The following is a 9,582-nucleotide window of genomic DNA, read 5'->3' as shown; positions in this document are numbered from 1 at the left end:
TGGGCATACAGGTTGTGTTCTTGTCAGTGCTTCCTGTTGAAGGCCGTGACTTAGGACAAGAAAGAATACTTCAAATAAACGACTGGCTACGTCGATGGTGTCGTCAGGAAAGATTCGGATTTCTGGACCATGACTTATGCTTTCGAGATGGTGGTCTTCTATCGGGAGATGGTTTGCACCTTATAGCAGTAGGGGAAAGGGTACTTGGTAACAGCCTTGCTAGCCTAATAAGGAGGGCTTTAAACTAAATTGTATGGGAGAGCGAGACAATAATTCAAAGCCTTGTATGATGCCAGAAACTGGGGATAAGAACATTAAAGATTTGCAGAGAGTGGCGCATACGCTAGGTAATGTTAACTTGCAGGCTTGTACGGAAACTAAACCCTCGCGATGCATAAGGTGCTAAGGCTCCCGTCCGTTAATAGCTATAGCCGCTATAAACAACAAAATTGAAATCAAACCGAGTGAATGAACGAACATCAACATCTACAAAATACCATCCAGAATTAACTCACGCTGACGACTCCTGGGCCCCGCAGAGAGATCGGGAACGCTACCGTTGGCTGGGCCGACGCTGAAGTGGAGGCGGCGCGCGGCCGTGGGCTGGCGTGCGAGAGAGCCCGGCTGGCGCCGGGGAAGGGAGTGTGGAGCCGTGTGGTGTGGCGGAGCGGCAAGCGTGTGTGCGTGCGACGAGCGTGCTGTGTAGCGGGGACCGGAGGCTGCCACGACGGAGGCTGGCGAACCGTGGGTGCGGTGAGCGGTTGGAGGGGTGAGTTGGTCCCGGGACGTCGGTCTCAGAGGGCACCTCCAATTTTCATCTTTCCCCCTCATCCTTCCACCTGTGGCTGCTAGTTGGGGCGTGGCTGAGCCGGCAGCTGGGAACTCCCCAATTGGGAGGCCTGTGCGGGCCTCAAGTGACACGGGGAGGCCCAGAGTGTGCGGGTGACCCAAGGAAAGACCAGAAGCGGTGCCACGGGGCTGTGATCTTCCAGGCTGAGGCTACAGGGGCTAACTTGAACAGCTGGGAGGACACAAGGGAGGTCTCACCCCCCCCGGGTCGCCTAAGCTGTGAGTACTATCAGGCCCTCAAGGAAGTCACGCTCATATGAACTGCACCGCACCTTGCGAACCGCACTGCACTTTGAGAGCGCAGTCTGAGAACAACTGTGACTACTGCACTTTAAAACAACATTTAAGATCAATACGTGTTATCTACCTCCTGATTTAATATCCTAGTCTTCCACCCCACCGAACTAAAGACTCTGCTAATCACAATTGGAATATATTATTAATTAATTGATTAGATTTTAACTGATTGATTAGTAATTGGATTGTTATTATATATTTATATATTGGGATAGATATATTTATATATTTATATTTTAGCAGATTGATTGGGAAATTATAAGGGGGGATTATTTATTAATGTGCTAGAAATGGAATTAAATTAACTTGACTAATCAGTTAGAGGGAGTAGTAGGGTGGGTTCTTTAAATTAATTAATTTGATTTAATACATAGTGAGTCAGACAATAAGGGGGTTGAAGCAGATGGTGAGGCAGGAACTCAAGCTGCAGACTGAGAATCTGGAGGGGGGAGACTGTCCGGGATTAGTAAAACCATACCGGGCATAGGTGTGGATGCTTGGCCAGGAGATTCCACTGCTCCTGGGGAGGGGAAGGTATGACGGTGGGAATAGACAGAAGTGTAATGGAAGGAGGCAGAGACAAAACAGTGCTCGGCCCCCTTCCAGTCTACTTCCCATCCCAACGATGACAGGTAGTGGGGCCAAGAGAAAGTGCCCATCTCCGTCATTGGTGTTATGCAATGCCAGGTCCGTGAATAATAAGACCTCAACCCTTAGGGAGTTCCTGCTTCAGCAGGACGTGGACCTGGCTTGCGTGACCGAGACCTGGGTGCGAGATGGGAAGATGGTGGCTCTTTCCCAGATGACCCCCCCGGGCTACTCAGTCTTTCATCAATCACGGACTAGCGGGGGGGAGGGGTGGCTTTATTCATATGGGAGGGTTACTCCTTCCAGGCTCTCCCAGCCCCAACGATTGAGGGTATTGAATGTGCTGGTCTAGCGTGGGATGTCGGAGAGGGGTTGGCGCACCAGCCTAACGCACCAGCCAGCGCCTTACCATCCCTGATGGAGGCGGTGGCAGGCTGGGCGTTGGAGTACCCAGGGCTTATGGTCCTGGGTGATTTCAACGTCCATGCTGATGACACGGCCTCCAATCAGGCGATGGATCTGGTGTCGTCCATGGCGACTCTGGGACTCTCTCAATTTGTCACGACACCCATGCATCAGGCTGTACACCTTAGACCTGATCTTTGCGTCCGGGATTTTGGTGAACGATATCGCGGTAGAAGCGGTACCATGGTCGGATCACCTAGCCCTCAAGGCGCGTATGGAGACGCCGCCTCAACCCTGTATGGGCAGAGAGCCTATTTTGGCTCGCCCGCAGAGCCTAATGGACCTGGAATAGTTCCAAATGGCCCTGTGGGACCCCTGGCCCCCTGGCGATTCCCTTGATGACCTGGTGGAGGCCTGGCAAAACCGGCTATCCAGGGCAATCAATGAGATCGCACCTCGACGTCCTCTGCGCCCTCGTGTGAGGCTGGCTCCATGGTACACCTTGGAGTTACATCAGCTGAAACAAGGGCTCAGACGACTAGAGAGGCAGTGGCGGCATACTCGTGATGAAGCGATGAGAACATCCTACAGAATGTTTATGAGGTCTTATGAGATGGCAGTCAAGGCCGCGAAGAAAGCTTACTTTGTGGCCAGGATTGTGTCTGCAAATTCGCGCCCAGCACAATTGTTTAGAATAATTAGAAGTCTTACTACACTGCCTCAAGGCAGACCAAATGTGAGAGAATTAGAGATAGGCTGTGAGGCTTTTGCGAAATATTTTGCAGATAAAATCACGTCGCTCCGCCAGGACCTGCCTATCACATTGGATACAGTACAGGAACTTGAGGCTCCGTGCCTGTCTTCCGATTTCTTTCTGGCTCGCTTCAACCCACAGCCTGGAGGAAGCTGACGGAATTCTCTCTTCCGCACGCCCAACAACTTGTGATTTGGACCCTTGCCCCTCTTGGCTGATTAAATCTTGCCAAAGGGAGCTTAGATGTCCTTTATGGGACATCATAAATAGATCCCTCTCTGAGGGGAGCTTTCCAACACCCTTGAAAGAGGCTATGGTCTGCCCCCTCCTGAAAAAAAGTACAGCAGACCCGGCCGAATTGGCAAACTACCGACCGGTCTCTAATTTACCGTTCCTTGGTAAAATTATCGAGAGGGCAGTGGCGTTGCTGTTGCAGGGTTTTCTGGATGACGTTTCCATCCTAGACCCTTGCCAGTCCGGCTTTCGCCCAGGTCATGGGACAGAGACTTGCCTTAGCAGTAGTGTGTGCGAAAAGAATCTAGGGGTCTTAGTGGATCATTCACTGAACATGAGTCAACAGTGTGATGTGGTGGCTAAAAAGGCAAATGCAATTTTGGGCTGTATCAACAGAAGTATAGTGTCCAGATCACGTGATGTGATGGTATCGCTTTGCTCTGCTCTGGTAAGACCTCATCTGGAGTATTGTGTTCAGTTTTGGGCACCACATTTTAAGAAGGATATAGACAAGCTGGAACGGGCCCAGAGGAGGGCGATAAAGATGCTGAGGGTCTGGAGACCAAGTCCTATGAGGAAAGGTTGAAGGAGCTGGGTATGTTTAGCCTGGAGAGGAGGCGGCTGAGAGGTGATATGATCATCATTTTCAAGTACTTGAAGGGCTGTCACATAAAGGATGGTGTGGAATTGTTTTCTGTGGCCCCGGAAGGCAGGACCAGAACCAGTGGGTTGAAATTAAATCAAAAGAGTTTCCGGCTCAACATTAGGAAGAACTTGCTGACCTTTAGAGCGATTCCTCAGTGGAACAGGCTTTCTCGGGAGGTGGTGGGCTCTCCTTCCTTGGAGGTTTTTAAACAGAGGCTAGATGGCTATCTGACAGCAATGAAGATTCTGTGAATTTAGGGGGAGGTGTTTGTGAGTTTCCTGCATTATGCAGGGGGTTGGACTAGATGACCCTAGAAGTTCCTTCCAACTCTATGATTCTAAAAGATCAAGTTTAGGCTTGCTTGTTTTTTAAAACAGGTGAGCGATGTTAAATGGAGTAATCCCAATTCAGAAGCAAGGAAGTCTACTCTCATTTTACTAAATGGAGCTTATTCCTAGAAAAGTATTCTGCAATTGCAGTAAAAAAGTATAGATCCAAGTGGGCATCTGTGTTGGTCTGAGTTTTTGACCTGTTTACCCTATGTAGAGAAGGACACTGTTGGCATTTAATGGCAAATACAGTGTTAGAGGTTGAGCATGTAATAGGCCTGAGGTGGTGTAATTGATGTTGATAAGTCTAGTGCAGGCACAAACCATTCTTTGCCATTTACAAGGTTTATCAAGTTATTTCCTAAAGGTATGTTTTTCCTGTAAAAGTCAAGTAGTACATTTGGGGTTGGACTATATGATCCTGGGGGTTCCTTCCAACTCTATGATTCTATGATCAAATAAGAATAAGAACAAATTTTACCTTTACAACAAAACAAAACCCCAGTGTTTCTCTCAGCAGTAGTTGTCTCCAAAAATGAATCAGGGAACAGGATAAAATCGTAGACTTACACCCTAATATCCTTTTCTACTTGCAGAAGGCACTGATATCCACACAATATGGGAGAGAGGTGATTTTTCAATTGTCCCCACTGCCACAGCAGACCTGTCCTTCCACTTTGCTCCCCAAGCTGTTATCACCTCAATCCAGTGGAGAGTCTTGCCTGAGGCTATCAGTGAACTCTTGGTGGGCAAGATGACATTTGAACTGGGGTTTCTCATTATTCCTTCCCTCAAAAAAAAAGTGGGGTATAGAAAGAAAGGAAGGAAAAATGGGGAAGGGGAGAGTATAAATTCATCAATAATTTTCAAATGTTACAAAAAGTTACAACAAGTAAAATCAAGTCAACTTTGATTTAGTGAAATACATACTTCACATCATTTTATTATCTTTTATTTAGAAAAAATACATAATTCACATCCACATTTTATTATAAAATAATAAAACATAATTGTTACAGTACTTTTGAGGTAAATTCTGCCTTTAAAAGAATGGACAAGAATTTTCTTGGTTACGATAGTCTATTAACAATAAAAAGGTTACATCTTTTACAGTTAGACATATTCCTATACTAAATTTAAACCATCCTGAAAAACTTAGGTATTGTTTTCATTAGTAATCATTTAGTAATTTCAAGTATAAGAGCAGATAGTAAAACATCATTGCTGCAATATTTGGGTGAATTCTTTCTTTAAAAGAATAAACAAGAACTTTCTTAATTGCAATATTCTATTAACAATAAACAAATTACATCTTTTACAGTTAGATTTTAGTACTAAGTTTAAGCCTTGAATAAAACTTTGTTGTTCTTAAATGTGCCACTGGACTATATTCTTTAAACCATCCTAAGAGCCTATGTATTATCTTAAACATTTAACAATCGCTAAATCTTATTCTGCTCTGGTTAGATGCCACCTAGAGTATTGTGTTCAGTTTTGGGCATCACAATTTAAGAAGGATATAGAGAAGCTGGAATGTGTCTGGAGACCAAGTCCTATGATGAAAGGTTGAAGGGGGTGGGTATAATTAATCTGGAGAGGAGATGATTGAAAGGTGATAGGATAGCCATCATCAAGTGCCTGAAGGGCTGTCACATAGAGGATGGTGCAGAGTTGTTTTCTGTTGCCCTGGAAGGTCAGACCAGAACCAACAGGTTGAAATTAAATCAAAAACGTTTTGGCTACATCAGGAAGAACTTCCTGACAGTTAGAGCAGTTCTTCAGTGCAGCAGGCTTCCTTGCAAGGAGGTGGGTGCTGCTGGGTCTCCAGTCTTCCCAAGTGGGTTTTCTTCTGCACAACCTCCTCTCTAACTCATGGGGCTTTGCAGTGAGGACACACCAACTTGGAGCTTACAACTGCTGTCCTTTATAAAGTTTTCATGTCGGGTACCCAAAATTAACGTTTTATGTAACACGTGGCCCAGCCCCACAAAGTGACATTTATGTCAGATCTGACCCTTGTAACAAATGAGTATGACACCTCTGCACTACATGAAACCCTGGAGTAATGAGACAGGTGAGCAGAGAACATTTGGAATAGACCAGATCTTTTCAAGATTGCTGGTAGCTCTTAAAAACAAACAAAAACCTGAGCAGAAAGAAAGAAAGGGCCTGTCCTGAATCAAGATGGGAAGGTTCGTCCATCTCTAAAATTGTGTAGTTGTTTATACCACTGGGAATTTAACCTCCTAAGTAATTCTTAAGTGGGAGGAAATTTTGTATTAGTAAATGTCATTTAAATAATCAGATGAAGTAGATAATTTGTAGATGAAGTAGGTAATTGGATTCGACACTCTCCCAAGGGGTGTGAGTATTGTCATTATTAAAATGGATCAGCACAAAGCGTTCGACCACAGTATGAGTCACTGAATAAGTAAAGCAATGTTCTATGTAAATTCAGTCAGAGTCTATCAAGCACACACTGTTTCAGCAGACTGTTCATTTTCCCACAGTAGCATGCTTTTGTTAATGGGAGAATTTCTTTATGAAATTGTGTGTTAAATGTGTTAACTGACATGTGACCTACAATTGGTTGTGACCCAGGTTTTTTGTTTTTGTTTTTAATCTTAATTCATGTTTAGAGAACTTTCTGCAAATATCAAGGGTTAGTTGTAGTGTGTGTGTGTGTGTGTGTGGGAGGGGACCTTCATATTGTTCAAACATGATCATGGACATGCTTAACAAACCTTGCACTATGAAACCTTCAGAATGTCCCAAAGACTGCCAGGAGCCTTAAACTGGGACAGATTCTAGGGTTAGCATGAAGGCAGCTGACGGTGAAATATTTGAGTCCCAAATGAGTTTTTCAGAGGTTAATGCTAGTGCAGAAAAACTTGATTGTTCAAAAATCACAGTAAACAAACCTTGCTGTGTGAAGTATTTTTCAAAATGTCCCAAAGACTTCCAAGCGCCTTTGTGTTGAACTAGGGCAGAAACTTGGGGGTTAATGAGAAAGGAGCCATCTTAAATGCAATTTAACAAAGCTTTTACATTATGACTGCATGAGGTAAATTGCTAAAGGTGTAGCCACTGTGTATGAAAATAAGATTTAAGGATGCCACTAGATGGTGCAATCAGCAAATCTGAAATAAGAAATGTTTTTGTTTCCTAGGAGAGATTGTAGATCTGAGATGCACAACAGATGAAGTGGTATTAAATCACAGGGATAATAGGGTTGCCAGCCTCCAGGTGGGGCCTGGAGATCTCCTGCTTCTACAACTGATTTCCAGCTGACAGAGATCAGCTCCCCTGGAGAAAATGGCTGTTTTGAATGGTGGACTCTGGCACTGTACTCTGCTGAGGTCCCTCCCCTCCCCAAACCCCACTGTCTCCAGGATCCACCCTCAAAATCTCCAGGAATTTTCCGTTCCAGAGCTGGCAACCATAGTTTACAAAGTATCTCATAGCGCTAGGTGGAGAAGCATAAAAATGGTAGGTGAAAGATGGGGCTGACAGAACAGCTCTAATTATTTCTCCACAATATTGGGAGGTAAATTATCTCTCACTTTCCAAGAGATATTTTCTGGGCATTATTTTGGGCCGACTGTGTGTGTTGCTTTTTACAATGGAAATACATGTAGATAGTCTTAGATTTATATGTCTGGTCTGATATTGGCCTGGATAGATGTTCAGAGTTCATGGAGGGAAAAAACTGTATAGCCGCAGGATAGAAGAGGTGCCTGCATATAGACCGCACTTTAAACATTATCTTTACCATCAAAGCCTTTAACTATTAGCACTTTATTCCTATTACCATCTAACCTAACTGCCTTATTGCGAACGATGAGCTCTGATTTATATTTTAGCTGCTAAATTTAACTGAATCTATCATATTAGTGGTTGATTAATTTGGGGTGTATAATTGGGGGTAATTAAATTTGGGTTCAGTTTATTATCAAATTAATTAGCTATTAAGATAAGTGATTATTATTGGCTGATTAAGTTAGGAGTGTAAATTGAGGTGGGGGGATTTAGAACTTAATTGGCTTTAAGGGATACATTGTTTAGCTAATTAATTAATGAGATTAAATTAAGGGGTTTTAGAATTAATTAACCATTTAGGGGAGGTTAATTGGCAGGGTTGTTAGATTGATTGGGGGGGGGGGGTTCTCAATTAGCAAGGGAGGCAGCGGTTGAGACTAGAACTGGAATACAGGATCATACCAGGGCATCTTATACCGGTTTGAGGTGACTGCGGAGACCAGTGGGGAGGGATGACCGGCCTGGGGATTCCAGTACTCCTGGGGAGGGGAAGATATGACGGTGGGAACAGACATAAATGTAACGAAAGGCGGCTGAGACATGTGGGTGCTCGGCCCCCTTCCAGTCTGTGTCCCATCCCAATGGTGACGGGGTGAGGCCAGGCTGAATTACTCACCTCCGTCACTGGTGCTATGCAATGCCAGGTCCATAAACAATAAGACCTCAATCCTTTGGGATTTCCTGAGTGAACAGGATATGGACCTGGCATGCGTGACTGAGACCTGGGTACGTGACAGGAAGACGGTAGCCCTCTCCCAAGTGGCCCCTCCAGGGTACTCAGTCTTCCACCAGCCACGGACTAACAGGTGGGAGGAGGAGTGGCACTATTCATACAGGAGGCTTACTCCTTCCGGACTCTCCCAACTCCAGAGATCGACAGCATTGAATGTGCGGGTCTGAAGTGGGATGCTGGAGAGGGTTTGGCGATCTGGCTGGTGTACCGATCACCTAACGCACCAGCCAGCACCTTATCGTCCCTGATGGAGGCCACAACAGGCTGGGCGTTGGAACACCCAAGGCTTTTAATCCTGGGTGATTTCAACATCCATGCCAATGACTTGAACTCTAATCAGGCGATGGACCTAGTGTCATCCATGGCTACGCTAGGACTCTCTCAATTTGTAACTACACCCACACATCAGGCCAGGCACATGCTGTATTTGATTTTTGCATCTGGGGTTACAGTGACCCGAATTACTGCTGATGCAGTGCCATGGTCGGACCACTATGTCCTGAAGGCCCGTGTGGATGTGCCACCCCAAACCCATTTAGGCGACGAGCTTATTTTAGCTCGCCCGCAGAACCTAATGGACCCAATATGGTCCTGGAAGGAACTGCGGGATCCCTGGCCCCCTGGTGACTCGCTCGATGACATGGTTGAATCATGGCAAAATTGGCTCACCATGGCCATTGATGAGATTGCTCCCCGGTGCCCTCTGCGCCCCTGTTCAAAGATGGCACCGTGGTACAACACGGATTTGTGGCTGATGAAACGGAGGCTCAGACGGCTAGAGAGGCAGTGGCGGTGGACTCATGACGAAGCAACCAGAACATCTTATAGAGAGTATATGAGATCCTATGAGATGGCAGTCAAAGCCACAAAGAAATCTTACTTTGTGGCCAAGATTGCATCTGCGAACTCACGCCTAGCCCAATTATTT

Source organism: Heteronotia binoei, chromosome 5 (genome assembly GCF_032191835.1).
Source record: "Heteronotia binoei isolate CCM8104 ecotype False Entrance Well chromosome 5, APGP_CSIRO_Hbin_v1, whole genome shotgun sequence".
Lineage (NCBI taxonomy): Eukaryota > Metazoa > Chordata > Lepidosauria > Squamata > Gekkonidae > Heteronotia > Heteronotia binoei.
Note: the sequence above shows the minus strand (reverse complement) of the source record.